At 40.0% G+C, this 14,959-nt stretch overlaps 1 protein-coding gene across 1 annotated transcript in view; it reads right to left on the bottom strand.

Annotated features, from left to right (window-relative positions):
* FBXL7 (F-box and leucine rich repeat protein 7) overlaps nucleotides 1–14,959 on the bottom strand; it is a 418,157-nt gene that overhangs the window by 40,315 nt on the left and 362,883 nt on the right. The window lies entirely within an intron of this gene.

The raw sequence follows: 14,959 nt of genomic DNA, 5'->3' as shown, positions 1-14,959 counted from the left end.
AGGGGACACGGGTTCGAGCCCTGGTCCAGGAAGATCCCACATGCCGCGGAGCAACTAAGCCCGTGTGCCACAACTACTGAGCCCACTCACCATAACTACTGAAGCCCGTGCTCCGCAACAAGAGAAGCCACCGCAATGAGAAGCCCGCGCACCCCAACGAAGAGTAGCCCCCGCTCACCGCAACTAGAGAAAGCCTGCGCACAGCAACAAAGACCCAACGCAGCCAAAAATAAAATTAATTAATTAAAAAAAAAAAAGAGTGGATATATGTATGTGTATAACTGATTCACTTTGCTGTACACCTGAAACTAACACAACATTGTAAATCAACTCTACTCCAATAAAAATTTTAAAAAAAGAACTTAATAGCTTTAAAATGTCACCACACAAAGATAAAAGTCATGGGGGAAAAAAATTCAGTGGCTTCTGGAAGGCGTTTGTATTAACATTTTATGTGGAATTTACAGGGGGTCAGAAGAACCACTTCATCAAGTAAATTAAGAGCTCTTAAGTTCCTGGATGATAATGCAAGCTAACTTAGTTTTAGTTAGTAGGGATGCACTTTACAAAATCTCCTTACATTGGCCTCTCAGGTTGTCCACCCATGGGATTTTCACCGAGAAAAAGAGATCAGGGACCTCGAGAGCTTTTGGCACTGTTATGATGTCAAACATAGAGAGGCTCAACCCTAGAGCTGGTGTCCCAGGGCTTGGAAGGGCAGGTGGATGGTGAGCGGGAGAACATGTGAGCACGGGGGGACAGAGAATCCCGGGATAAGTTAACTCGGGCATTTTAACATTGGTGTTTCCTCCTCTCTCCACTGAAAAAGCACCTGTGTATTTAAAACAGTTTCACAGACACTAACACACAGTCACTCCTCTTGAGTTTACCAAAATAACCACATGTGATACTTCTAATTCCCTCAAAAGAGCTATTTCATGCATGAAACCGTCATGGGTGGCAGTTAATATCATAATGTGTGTTTAGTAAGCTTATTAGCTCACTCTTTTCAGGGACAACCCTAAACAAAGCCTAGAAGTGCACATGGTCAATATTTATATTTGCTAGACACATTGGGATGGTTTGGAGCCATTTCCAACAACAGCTGTGCAAATGGTTGATGCTGAGGTCCTTTCTCAGACTTAAATCTCCATTTAGCAATGCCTGCATATGTCCAAACACTGAAAATATTTTCGCCTTTGATATGTAGGAGAATCCAATTTGGTATTTAAATGTCAAGCCAAGAGGGATCACCCATTCTCCTGCCTTCCCTCCCGCATGTGGCTTTGTTTCCCTCCCTTGCTCTCTTTCTCCTGTGACAATGCACACTGCCCTGACTTCCCCTTGAGAAATTCCCAGAGCTTGCTCTTCTGTGTTGTCATAAACACAAAGGGTGAAACATTGGCTGGAAATGTAAACTTGGATCAAACTTCCAAAACACAACAGAACAATTGGTGGTCTTGTCGGGTCCAGTCCTTTCATTGGACAAAACCATAGCCTTCACTAGGCTGTACTGTTTATAAGGCTCATCCCCACATATAAACGATTTTTTAAAATTATGGGAGACCCACGTTTATAAACGCAATGAGTCTGTTTAGAAAAAGCAATTTATCTGTCTCTTGAATGGTTAAGCTTTTTCTCTTTCCTCTTTCCAGCCCCAATGCAAAACAAAGCAGAGTTTGGCCTTTTAATTGAACAATGAACTTGTTCCACGCAAAAAAATCTTCACAACACTCTAAATCATTGTGGGGAGAGTGTAACTGTTAGATCAGCCATGTTGCTTTAAGAGCCACGACTCTTGGAAAATATGTGCTTTTGAGACTTTGGGCCACACAGGCACGTGTACACGCACACACAAAGGCAGACCCACATGCAGCTTCCAAAGTTTTGTCAGATTTTATTAGAAAAGGACCTTCTCCTTGGCTCTGCGTACACTACTTGTACCCTGCTAATTAACGAAGTGGAAGATCCTTGGTTTATGGGGTGAAAAGCCTTACTGGCAGGATGGTCATCCATAAACCAGCATAATAAAGGGGAATGTAGGGATTACTGAAATTAGCCTCCATTTAAAGACAAAATATAACTCGAGATTACTGAAATTAGCCTCCATTTAAAGACAAAATATATCTCGAGATTACTGAAATTAGCCTCCATTTAAAGACAAAATATAACCTCCATTTAAAGACAAAATATAATGTAGGGATTACTGAAATTAGCCTCCATTTAAAGACAGAATATAATATGTACTAAGTCATATCCACTGAGATTGCTGTTTGGAGAAAAAAGAAAATAGCATACATCAGAGAAATGTCTTTTGGAGACAAGGCTAATTAAGGCAGTGGCTAATAACTTTAGAAGTCCCTCTGCCCAGTTTTATGGCCACAGTGAGAGGGGAGCAAGGGAAATATACAAGGCCACCCACTGGGACACGGATCCTTTCCCCTGTGCGTGTTCTCGTTGTAAAAATATGTATGCCTACATGCATATGCACACATAGGAACTCACGCACAAGCGCCCACACAATCACACAGAGCTCACGATTACTTCCTGATGGTTCGTTCAGCTGATTCGAAGAAACAGAAAGGGGGACACAACATCCAGTCTGCATTTAGCACGGACTGTTCCAGCCCCCCTTCTCCCTTCTTCTTGCTCTCTTTCTGTAATTTACTCACACACATTTTAAACAAGAAAATGTCATTTTAAAAAGTAAGACTAAATGATAATAGGGATTGCTAACTTGCCCGGTTCTGGCTATACATACGGTCATAGAAATTGAATCAGGTCCTAGAAAAACAATGACTTATAAATTTTTAATATTTCGGAGGGTAGTCATGGTGGGAACTTAACCATTTCTTTGATCTTCCTTCTTTCATTTTGCAACCATTGAAGCGGAAATCAATCTCTACTTGTGGTAGGTGCTCTCTGACATGGGTCTCAGTGATCTCCCTTGCTGGTATGTACTTCTGTGTGTCATCACCTCCCCTTGAGTGTGGACTGGACCTAGTTACAGGCTTCTAAAAAATAAAATTTTTTAGATCAGGTTATATAGGACTGTGACTTACCTGTCACTTGCCTTCTCTCTTGCTCTCTCTCTTACTTATTCTGATGAAGCCAGACGCCATGTGTGAGCTGCCCTAAGGAGAGGCCCAGGTGACAAGAAAATAAGGGAGGTCTCTAGCTAACAGCTGGTGAGGAACTGTAGCCCTCAGTTCTGCCAACAACCATGTGAGGGAGCGTGGAGTGGGGTGCTTCCCCAGCAAGACCTGGGACGGCCACAGATGACACCCGATTGCGATTTATCTGTCTCTACGAAGTGCCAGAGGGCACAGCTAAGCTGTGCCTGATTCCTGACCCACAGACTCTGTATAATAATAAATGGTGTTGTTCTTAGCCACTAAATTTGGGGTAATTTGTTACCCAGCAATAGGTAGCTAATACACCATTCTAAAAACATTCCATCATTAGATGGTAGACTCTGAATATTTTTCAAAATGGTAAACATCCACATACACAATTTATTAAAAGTTCCCTTCCACTTTTTTGGGGAGAGAGAATGTTTTATTTTGAATCCCACCACTCTTCCGTTTCTAAAAGAATCTGTTAGGTTCACTGTAATTCAAACAGTAAAAAATGTTCCCAATAAAATAAGACTGTTTTTACCTACTGAATTCCGTACTCAGAAAACTGTCTTTTCTCCACTAACATCTTGTATTTGATGCTTTTAATTATCTACATTGAATTCATTTGTAAGTAAATTGTGTTTGTCCCTCTTAGCCCAGTTTTGTTTGTTCATTTCAGCATCAAAATAATAGATAATCAAGATAAATGCAGTTAGTTGGCTGCGTGATTACATTATTTTTTTTTTTTTTGTAAAAAACAGATTCTATAAGCATTTATTAGGTAGTTAACTATGCTTGAACCTGTACTATACATTTGGGCAGATAGTTTGATATTTATAAACAAATTATCTTTACTTGAAACAGTTTCTCAAAAAAAGGTGGATTTTAGGATTTAGTTAGATTTAAGGTCCCAGCTACATATTCTTGTCCTCTGCCACCACTGAAATATCATCTCCAGATGTTCAAGGAAACTGAATGACCAACAGAAGTGGTAATTTGGTCAACATTGATCTAAGGCTTAAGGGAATAGACCCAAGACCACATCTTGGACTTGCTGACAAAATCTTTCCAACAAAAAAGATGCCGGTCTCACCACCTGTAAAGTGGTAAGTGAGTTCACAATGCCCAATTGGGGGTTATAAAACCCTTTTCTTACAACACTCAAAATTGTTATGCATACAACTTGTTGTGATGAGAAACCAATGTGTGGGAAACCTTGTTTGGTGAATAATAGCTTTTCTATACAGGGGTTTAGAAACTATTGAGTATCTCATGATGTATTTTCAATAAGAGTGAGGTAAATTGGTAGTACTTTCTCTTCTGGGAAAAACCAAAAAAAAAAAAGAAAACAAATGAAACCTTAATACTGCCCTGTCAGGGATAAAGTGCTTGGGAATGTGTATTCTTCTGAATTTCCTGCCCTGTCACAATGCTCTTAGTCAGCATCTATACCCAACACTAAAAATGTAGATAAAAATATCCTCATATTTCCTATCTTACGGCAAATGTTTGTGCTTTTACAGCTTAACATATGAATGATAAATATGGAAAGGGTAGTTTTAATTACATGGAAGAATTTTTCAACTGTTGTGAGTTGGCTGCCATCTTGAAGATGAGATAATTTATGGTAACGTGTCTGAGACTAGGAGAGAGAAGGCTAGGACTTAGCTTGATTTCTGAAAATGACTGGACTGACATGAGAAAATACACTTAGTTAATAATACATATTTTAATAAAATATGCTGTATCATTTTTTCTACATGAATTTCAGAGATTGGAGCTCTGTTTGGCTTCAGAAGAACTGCCTTGCCTGGTGATTCCACACTTGAGTTATTTCTACTCTGCAAACACAGGAGTTTCACCTCAGCTTAGCCTTAGGGTTTTGGCCAAGGAGAAGGAACCAGTTCTGTGCCCATACAGCAAGTTTTTCTTCTAAGGGGAATCGACTGAGAAGAGACTGTGCTTATGCATTAGAGGTCATCTGACTTCATTGCTAATATCCCCTTCCTTGGAGCATTAATGTATTTCCAGTTCTGTCTAGTGACTTCTGCCAGGTCTGAAATGTGGGTTTTATAGCAATCTTGGCTGTTTATGAAGAACGGGGGAGCTGGTTTCATTCATGGTCCTGGAGAGCAGACATTTCCTAAGACCACACCTTAGACAAGTCAGATGCACATAGAAAGCTCTGCACTCAGACACCAGCCTCGATCAGGTCCTACAAGAGCTCCTTCTGTGTCTCCCGGCGCGGACCCTTCAGGTGCTGGGATCCTTGTCTCTGATAGGTCATGACACCAGAAGCATTAGATGACCTGGAGTGAGTGCTTTCTGTCAACCTCTTATGGGATCTTAGGCTTGGTGGCTCCACTTTCTCTACGACGCTGCAAAACACAGACATCCCAGGGATTTGAGTCTCAGCAAAGAGTTACTTGTAATTTGGTAGAGAGGGATACATGGTCACTGTAGAAAAGTGAAAGGATTTTAAAAAATGAACTTGCTCAAATCTGGAAACAACAGCAACAAATCCAGCAAAACAGTGAAATCATCTATCTCGGGAGTCACTGTTTTTTAAAAATGGTTTTTAGCTTACTCAGAAGAATAGTGAATCTGACCAAAGAATCTGTGCTTTAAAGGCGACTTCTGACAGTAAAGAATACTATTAAGTTACCTCCGGGCTGCCCTTATGTAGGGGCCTCCATGCAAGAAGGTAGTGTGGTTTGGTGGGTAAGAGGGAAGTTTCTGGAAACAAAATGCTGGGGAAAGTTCATCTCTGTTGATTAGTTTTCTCATCTGCAGAATGGGAATAGAAATAGTACCAGCCTCACAGGGTGGTAAAGCTTAAATGGGCATACAGTAGAGATAGGCAGAACGATATGATAAGTATTCAATATATGATTTTTTATTATTAAATGAAAATATAAAACTTTCCCTGGCCTACGTGATTCAGAATTTATTTTACTAAGCATATATTACAAACCACATTATTTATATGGTAAGGCGTAGTGCTTCTCAAACTCCCTATGTTAAGGGACCAGCTTTTTGTTTCCAATGTGTCCTTGACCAATACTTTTGCAAAATTAATAAAAATAAATTACTAGAAAAATAAAATAAAAATGGAATAAAGATATACAAAACTTAAGCCTAAACGGCTGTATAAAATATTTCCGAAAGCTTCGTTTCATTCCTGTGTTTGTCTCCTTGCCATCTGGTCATGCAATTCACAGATGGGTACGTGTCTGTAGACCCCACCTGGAGCAACACAGCGGCAGAACTTAGTAGCTTTTAGTTAGGACTGTAGTGCATGGGCACATTTTCCTGTGTTGGGCATTTCCCCTTCCCCTGAGGTGGCATGCCCACCCCACTAACCACAGGCACTGAAAACAAACCTTAGGGCCAGCCCATGACCTTGGCTTGACCATCAGATACAGCGACATGGAATGGAAGGTAGGTATGAGAAGAAGCAGAGAGAACAGAGTCATTCCAGTAAACAGTGGAGGAAGCAACAGAGGCACACCCCACCTCCAATAATAACCAAGATTCTAGAAGCAGCCTGGGAGGGGTCTGTGGTGGGCGTGGTCCTTCACCAGGCCAGCATCCTGCCATGATTATGGCCCAACACCTTTGGAGGGGAGCTCCTGGGCCTCAGTTTCAGACCCTCTTGGAAAGTTAACCTACTTGACATTATTTGAATGAGTTCTTTCTTAGCTGGTAGATTTGTATTGCTTGAAATTAAGAACCATTAGTAACTGATATGGATTTGAAAGACAAAATCAAGAAGATGGGCTGTCCTGGCCTTTGGCATCTCATTAACTCTGGCCAATCTATGGCTATTTACAAACACTCTGGTATTCCTATGCATATTATTACCCCATTACTAACCCAGCTCTACTAAATTCTTTTTCGTCTTGTTCCCCACAGTACCATCGTATGTGTAAAGACACTCCAGTTTAGTTCCAAAATCAAGCTGAAAACGGATGAACATTTTATGCTACGTTCTGACAAGTTTAAGTGACATGGGCCAGTAGGCAGGCCGTATGTCACGGTTATGAAGGAAACTGGTCTCCCATGTTGTGCTTTTTTACACTGAGGGGAATTTACCCTGGGAATTCACGCTTTTGTGATCTTCAGCAAGAATGTAGCCCCGCAAAGCTGATTTCCCAGGTAGGAGGCTGCTCTAGTGAAAGCCTCCTGCCGTGTAATGGGTGACAGAGGCAGTTTTCTGCTCAGCCGACCAAGAAAGGTGCACAGTGGTGTGAGCTCACCCCGGGATGTGTGCCCTCCCCCTCATGCTACAGTGTATGCAGGGGCTCTCCAGGTGTCTTTTAGGAAAGTTCTAGATTTAGAAAATAAGGGAATTAGGCTTGAGGATTTTTTTCCCCTTCCAAACGCTGAGAACCTGTTTGCTGTCCTTCAAGTTTCTTCTGGGCATTGTAATATAATCGGAACTTACTGTTTGATCAGCTAGCACGTTTTGTGTCAAAAGGCAAATATCATACGATATCGCTTATATCTAATAAAAAAGACACAAATGAGCTTATTTACAAAACAGAAAATAAAAGGCCTTTTGTTAAATTAGACCCTTGAATGTGGTACATATATACAATGGAATATTACTCAGCCATAAAAAAGAATGAAATAATGCCATGTGCAGCAACATGGATGGACCTAGGGATGATCATACTAAGTGGAAGTAAGTCAGACAGAGAAAGACAATTATCATATGGTATCGCTTATATGTGGAATCTAAAAAAAAAAAAAGATACAAATGAACTTATATACAAAACAGAAATGGACAGGCAGACATAGAAAACAAACTTATGGTTACCAAAGGGGAAAGGGAGGTGGGGAGGGATAAATTAGGAGTTTGGGATTAACATATAAACATGACTATATATAAAATAACCAACAAGGACCTACCGTAGAGCACAGGGAACTCTACTCAATATTTTGTAATAACCTATTAGGGAAAAAAATCTGAAAAAGAATATATATAAATATGTATGACTGAATCACTGTGCTGTACACCTGAAACTAACAAAACCTTGTAAATAAACTGCATTTCAATAAAAAAAATTAAGTAGTGGGGAAAATAAACAGAATAATACAAAGTCAAAAAAATTAAAAAAAAATTTCCTCATGTATGATCGCTGCAAGGAGGTAAAAGGATGAAAAAACCCAAACTACCTGAAATTACAAATCCTGAAGATGGGGCTTTGCTGGTTGTATAGGTTCCCTATCATTATGCAAATAATTATTGAGAAAAGAAACAATGAAATCGTCACCTATTACTGGTGAATTAGCAGGGATCCATGTCTCTACTCACTTTGGTCTGAATAGCCAGATAGCTGACAGCAAGTTTGCTTGGGAATGAGAGAGTTCAAGGCAACAGTTTTTGACCTTGGTTACATATTAAAAGCACCCAAGGAGCTAGAAAAATGATCCATGTCTGGTCCTACTTCTAGAGAGTCTGATATTCCAGAGAGTCTCCAGCAGATAATACCTGAAACGTAAAACCCCATCAATTTCTACACATGAACCTCAAGGTAGGAAACTTCCTTTACTTCTTAAAATAGGAAACTATTACCCTATGTCCGTTTTTGAAAACTTCTGCTTTATAGTCAAGCATATTTTTAGTCTAAGTTCCACTTATTTTTGATAAATGGGAGCTTTTATTTCAGTTTCCTTAAAATAAATAATTACAAAATCAAACTCAGGTAACACTTCTTGGAAAACATTTTTCATTACGTGATGCGTCATGCTTTGCCGGAAGCAAACTCATTTATTAGTGTGGGACTCAGAACTCTATCCATAGGAGAGCGTTAATAATTAGTTTGGGAATTGATAAAAGAAAGGCTGACAGGACATTCAAAACCTAAGTTCATCTGGTAAACTTTCACATCAAAGAGCAGAGATTTTAAGTATTTAATATCTCTGTGCATTTGCTTCTCTAGAGATCAGTTCAACTTCTTAGCTAACTGCATATTTCAACTACCTTTTTTTACCAGTTCATAAAGGCCAATTGGTTTGTCTCTGACCACATAGTACCAAAGCCAAGTCCAACCCCAGATTATAGCATCTATTCCTACTGAAAAGCTGTCATTGGATTCACATGACACCTGCAACTGTGAACATTTGTAGTGGTTTCTCTTTAGTAACATGTAGACATTTTGCCAAGTATCCAAAAGGTCCCCCACTTACTCCATGATTATATTTTGGTTATGAAAAGAGAATGCAGCCCATGTAAGGATTTGAATGGGAGACTTTAGCTTAGTCACTTTGCATAGTCTCTACTGACTTTATTATATGATATTCAAAGACAAGTTAGACTCATATGAATAGCAACAGAGAGATTAATTTTCTTTGTGTTGGTTGTTAATTTACGTGAAGGGTTCATTTAATCATATTTAAATTCCATAGAGATTAAAGAGATGCAATTAGCAAAATACGAACAATCTATCTTTGTCATTCTAATTCCTCACTGTTTAGATCTGTGTACTTGGCAAGGTAAATAACAATGAATAATGAAGTAACTTCAAAATATTATTTGGAGCCATCTCTCAGTACGTATCAACAGACAGATCCTGTAATAGAGGAAATTAACAAGCCAAACAGAGAAAATTAGTAATAACATTAATTTCTAGACTACTATTATTTCTGCATTGCTGAGCCCATCTGCAGCACTGATTTTTCCCCTTAAAATAATTTGTAATTCTTTCTAAACTCCTGCTGGTTTAATCACATGGCTGCTAAAGAAATTGCTGTAATTTTGGTTTTATTTTTTTAACATCTCTGCAAAAGAGAAGCATTATCCTTATAACGAGTAAACTCTTGGAAGGAATACACTCTTCTATGCTGTTGCAGTTCATCTTTAATGCTTCATCCTGCTTCATGTCTCGTCACATAGTTTCTTGCATGAACTTTTAGCCTTGCCAGACTTTCAGGCCTGTTCCTTAAAAGACACTGGGGTTTCAGCCTTATGTGAGTGTAGCTTGATTCCACAGATGCAGACCAGATCACAGCCCACGGGCTCCCAGAAGTGCTTGACCATGAGGACAACATGAGTGTGAAAGGACCACACAAATCCTTTAGCTGTCTTTGCAGACAACTCATAGAATACCTCACCATCAATGTCAGCCACATCTTTTTGAATAAAATCTGCACAGAAGGTCCACGGAGCTAGCTTTTTAACGAATGATGGGGAACTGAAGTCACCCACACAATAACCATAATGGAACCTGTTTATATACATGCCATTACTTCTGTTAATAAAATCCCTATACATTTCTCTAATAATTAGCAATGTTGAGTGTCTTTTCATGTGCCTTTTGGTCATCTGTATGTCTTCATAATTCGAAAATATACATGCACCCCAATATTCATTGCAGCATTATCTACAACAGTCAAGACATGGAAGCAACATAAATGTCCATCAACAGATGAATGGATAAAGAAGATGTGGTACATATACACAATGGAATATTACTCAGCCATAAAAAAGAAGGAAACGATGCCATTTGCAGCAACATGGATGGACCTAGAGATTATTATACTAAGTGAAGTAAGCCAGACAAAGACAAATACCATACAATATCACTTATGTGTGGAAGCTAAAAAAAAAGGATGCAAATGAACTTATATACAAAACAGAAATAGACCCACAGACATAGAAAACAAACTTATGGTTACCAAAGGGGAAAGGGAGGTGGGGAGGGATAAATTAGGAGTTTGGAATTAACATATAAACATGACTATATATAAAATAACCAACAAGGACCTACTGTAGAGCACAGGGAACTCTACTCAATATTTTGTAATAACCTATAGGTGAAAGGAATCTGAAAAAGAATGGAGTAAAATAGATAGCTAGTGGGAAGCAGCCGCATAGCACAGGGAGATCAGCTCCGTGCCTTGTGACCACCTAGAGGGGTGGGATAGGAAGGATGGGAGGGAGACGCAAGAGAGGGGAGATATGGGGATATATGTATATGTATAGCTGATTCACTTTGTTATAAAGCAGAAACTAACACACCATTGTAAAGCAATTATACTCTAATAAAGATGTTAAAAAAAAAAAGAATGGATATACATACAGTGTGTGTATATATATATATATGTATATGTATATAACTGAATCACTTTGCTGTACATCTGAAACTAACATTGTAAATCAACTATACTTCAATAAAAAAGGTAGTTACGCTTAAAATTTAAAAAAAAATCCCTATACATATAAATATAGCATCATATCATAAACTCAAAGTGACATCTGACCAAAAATGTCTATTTGACTGCCTAACCTACTGCCCACGGATGGCTCCTTTCCTCCCAAATCATCCTCCATGCTCCCCAGCAACTCTGCCTGAAGATGGAAGATTCAACAACCACATGGGACAGTTTTGGCTCAAAATTTAATCTTCAACCCTGACAACCTGGGAATAATCTTCAAATTATTTATAATTCACTCTCAGATCACGAGCTAGTTTCCACATCTCCAAGTCCTTGAGGAATTCTCTAGAGCTTAGACCACTCATTTCTTGCAGAAAACCCTCTTTCTTCTGGTTGCCTTTGTATCATACTACACGGCCTTCCATCCACCCAAAGTGCAACCCATGCAGCCAACTGAGAGTGTGAGGAAGGCAAGAGAAACTGGAGGGAAGCCAGGCTGAGTTCTTCTGTCCCTCTGTTAAATTTTGGAGGAGGTGAAATGTGCCTCTCTTTTAATAGATTCCTTTAAGCCAGTGGTGCTCTTATCCATCTCCTCCCTTTGCCCTAGGTACTCTTGATGTCTCCTGGCTGACCAGACCTTGGGCTACACCAATCCCCCAAAGTGAAAGCAGAACCCAGGATCTCCACCAGAAACCAGAAAGCATCAATATTTTTAAAAGCTCCCCAGGTGATTCCAATGGGAAGCCAAGACATGGTTTCTGAGGACCCCTGCTTCCTGGTATTCACACCCTTGTGTTATCACCTCCTCTTAAGTATGGGAGGGACTTAGTGACGGCCTTCTAGAAATAGAATATAGGGAAAGGGGTGGGATCACGTCTAAGATTAGGTTATAAAAGCATGTGGCTTCTATCTGGTCAATCTCTCTTGCCTTCTAGGTTTGCTTGCTTTGATGAGAAGTCCATGTGGCAGGCAGCTGAGGTCAGCCTCCAGCCGATAGCCAGTGAGGAAGGGAGACCCTCAGTCCAACAACCCACAATGAGCTGACTATGGACAACCATCACCTACTTCTTCAGCTGAGCCTTTAGATGACCCCAGCCCCAGCTGACACTCTGCAGCCTCGTGAGAGTCCCTGAAGCTTTGAGAACACAGCGAACCTGTGCCTGCACCCCTCACCCAGAGACAGTGAAAAAATAAATGTGTATTGTTTGCTTTCTCCATTTTTATTGAGGTATACTCGATAAGTAAAAACCATATATGCATACTTAAGTGTATAAAAAGGTGTTTTGACATATACTCACATTGTGATATATACCCACATTACCACAATCAAGTTAATTAACACATCCATCCCCATGTGTGTGGAAAGAACACTTAAGATCAAATCAATATGGACTGCTTTAAGTCACTAAGTTTTGGGATCATTTGTCACATAGCAACAGATAACTGATACACACGGTTACTCTAGTGATAAACGTTATAGGAAAAATAAAGCATGAAATAGTCCTAGAAAGTGATGGGGCTGGGGGTGAAGGAAGAAGTTGAAACTTTGAATAGTGTCACCAAGGAAGGCCTCATTGAGAAGGTTCCATTGAACAGAAACTTGAGGGAGGTGAGGAAGGGAGTCATGCAGATGCCTGCAGGGAGATCCTTCTAGGCCAAGAGTTCATAGATAGGCAATGGGGTAGAAGGAAAAATTCTCATGGGCCCACCATACGTTGAGTGCTTTATTTGTATTTTCTCAGGCTCTCCGCACAGAGGCCTAAGAGATGGGCTGAGATTTTATCCATTTACAGATGAGGACCCTGAGGCTCAGTACCCAAGATGACACTACCAAAAGCACTGGGGCTGGGCACCAAACACAGGCCTTCTGAGTCCAAGTCCATGCCAGAGAGCATGTATTAGTTTTCCATTGCTGCTGTAACTAATTACCACAGACTTTGGGGCTTAAATAATGCAAATGTATTATCTTACAGCTTTATAGGTCAGAAACCCAACATGCTTCCTACTGGGAGAAGGTCAAGGTGTCCGTAGGTGTTCATTCCTTTTTGGAGGTCCTAGGGGAAATCCATTTCCTCGCTTATCCAGATTGTTGGCAGAAATCAGTCCTTCAGGGTTGTAGGACTTTGTAGGTTGGAGGTCCTGGTTGCATTGCTGGTTGTCAGCCAGGGCTGTTCCCAGATTCTAAAGGATCCCACATTCCTTGGCTCGTAGCCCCCTTCCTCCATTTTCAAAGCCAACAATAGCAGGTTTGAGTTCCTCTCAGGCTTCAAATCTCTGCTGCCTCTTCTTCTGTGGTTGCACCTCTTCTGTCTCGCTCTTCCACTTTTAAGGACCCATGTGACAAGAATGGTTCTAACTTGATTGTCTAGGTTAACCTCCATATGTTAAGTTCCACAACCTTCATTCCATCTGCAAAGTCCCTTTTGCCATGTAATGTAACATATTCACAGGTTCCAAGAATTGGCCTGTGGACATTTTGGGGGCAATTTTTCTGCCCATCGCAGAAGGACACTTTAGGGAAATTAACCTCAGAATTACTTAAGATACACAGATGCTCTACTGTAGTTGAACAGCAAGTAAACCAATCACTACTCTGATTGGTTTATGTGATCAATCTATGTGATAAATGTTATCCATGGGACTAGCCACCATTTTCCTTAGACTGGGGAACTGTCAAGAAAGGCCTTCAGTAGGAAGTGTGCTTGAGTTAAGTCTTGCAGGATATTCAGGAGAAAGGCAGAGTTAATGGGCAGGGTCTTCCAGAAAGAGGCAGCCCTGAACAGTCACTGAGTTGATAAACACCATGCTGAGTTCAAAGAGCTGCCTGCTAATAACTCACACACATGCTTTTGGGGAAGGGGAGGGAGGGAGTGATTGCAGGGCTGAGAGAGGGAGCTTCAGTGCACAGTTAGTGTTGAGCCTTATCCTGAAATGTATGGATTTGAATTTATGAGTTCTTCAAATTAAGAAAGATTTAAATATTTCAACTTCATGTAAATTGGAAAATTCATACATCTTTATGTCTTAACCCACTCCAAATATATTTTCCTACCGTAATGCATCTTCCTAATGTGTCTAACGTTAGAAACATGTTTCTAAACTTTCAGGTTAGGTATGGGCAAAAATGGCTCATTCTACCTCATTTCATGTAAGTGATGGGCATTAGTCACCAATCAAATTGAAGTTATAAATATAGGAACCATTTCTCCTTGAAATGGCATCCAGAAATTTCTGATCCCATGTTGCTATGTGCATGGATATATGCACATATGTGTAGACTAGTGTATCAATAAATATGCATTTATAACCTGTAAATGTTTTGTTGATTCTCATATATTACACATTGAAATCAGCCCTTTAATTCTACCTGGGGTTGAGGGCACATCTTGTCTCAGTAGCGTTTATTAACTTCACTCACCTAATAATTACTGTTTGGTGGCTCATTGTTGCGACTCCAGAGAACAAATAGAGAATTGAAGCCATTCTCTGCATAATCGAAAACAAAATCTACATCTGTCCCATTTGTGTGCCATTTCTGTGGAGAGATGACCTTTTCTTCGGTAATGAATTTGGTGTTGTAGATTTTGTCTTAGGAAAAAGAAATCGCACAATTGTTTGTGAGACTTGGCTGGCACTGTGGGCCTTCTGGGCTAAGGGGTCCCATTGTTGGTGTCTTT

Source organism: Balaenoptera ricei, chromosome 3, assembly GCF_028023285.1.
Source record: "Balaenoptera ricei isolate mBalRic1 chromosome 3, mBalRic1.hap2, whole genome shotgun sequence".
Lineage (NCBI taxonomy): Eukaryota > Metazoa > Chordata > Mammalia > Artiodactyla > Balaenopteridae > Balaenoptera > Balaenoptera ricei.
The sequence above is the reverse complement of the archived record's forward strand: the minus strand, read 5'-3'. Positions and strand labels throughout refer to the sequence as shown.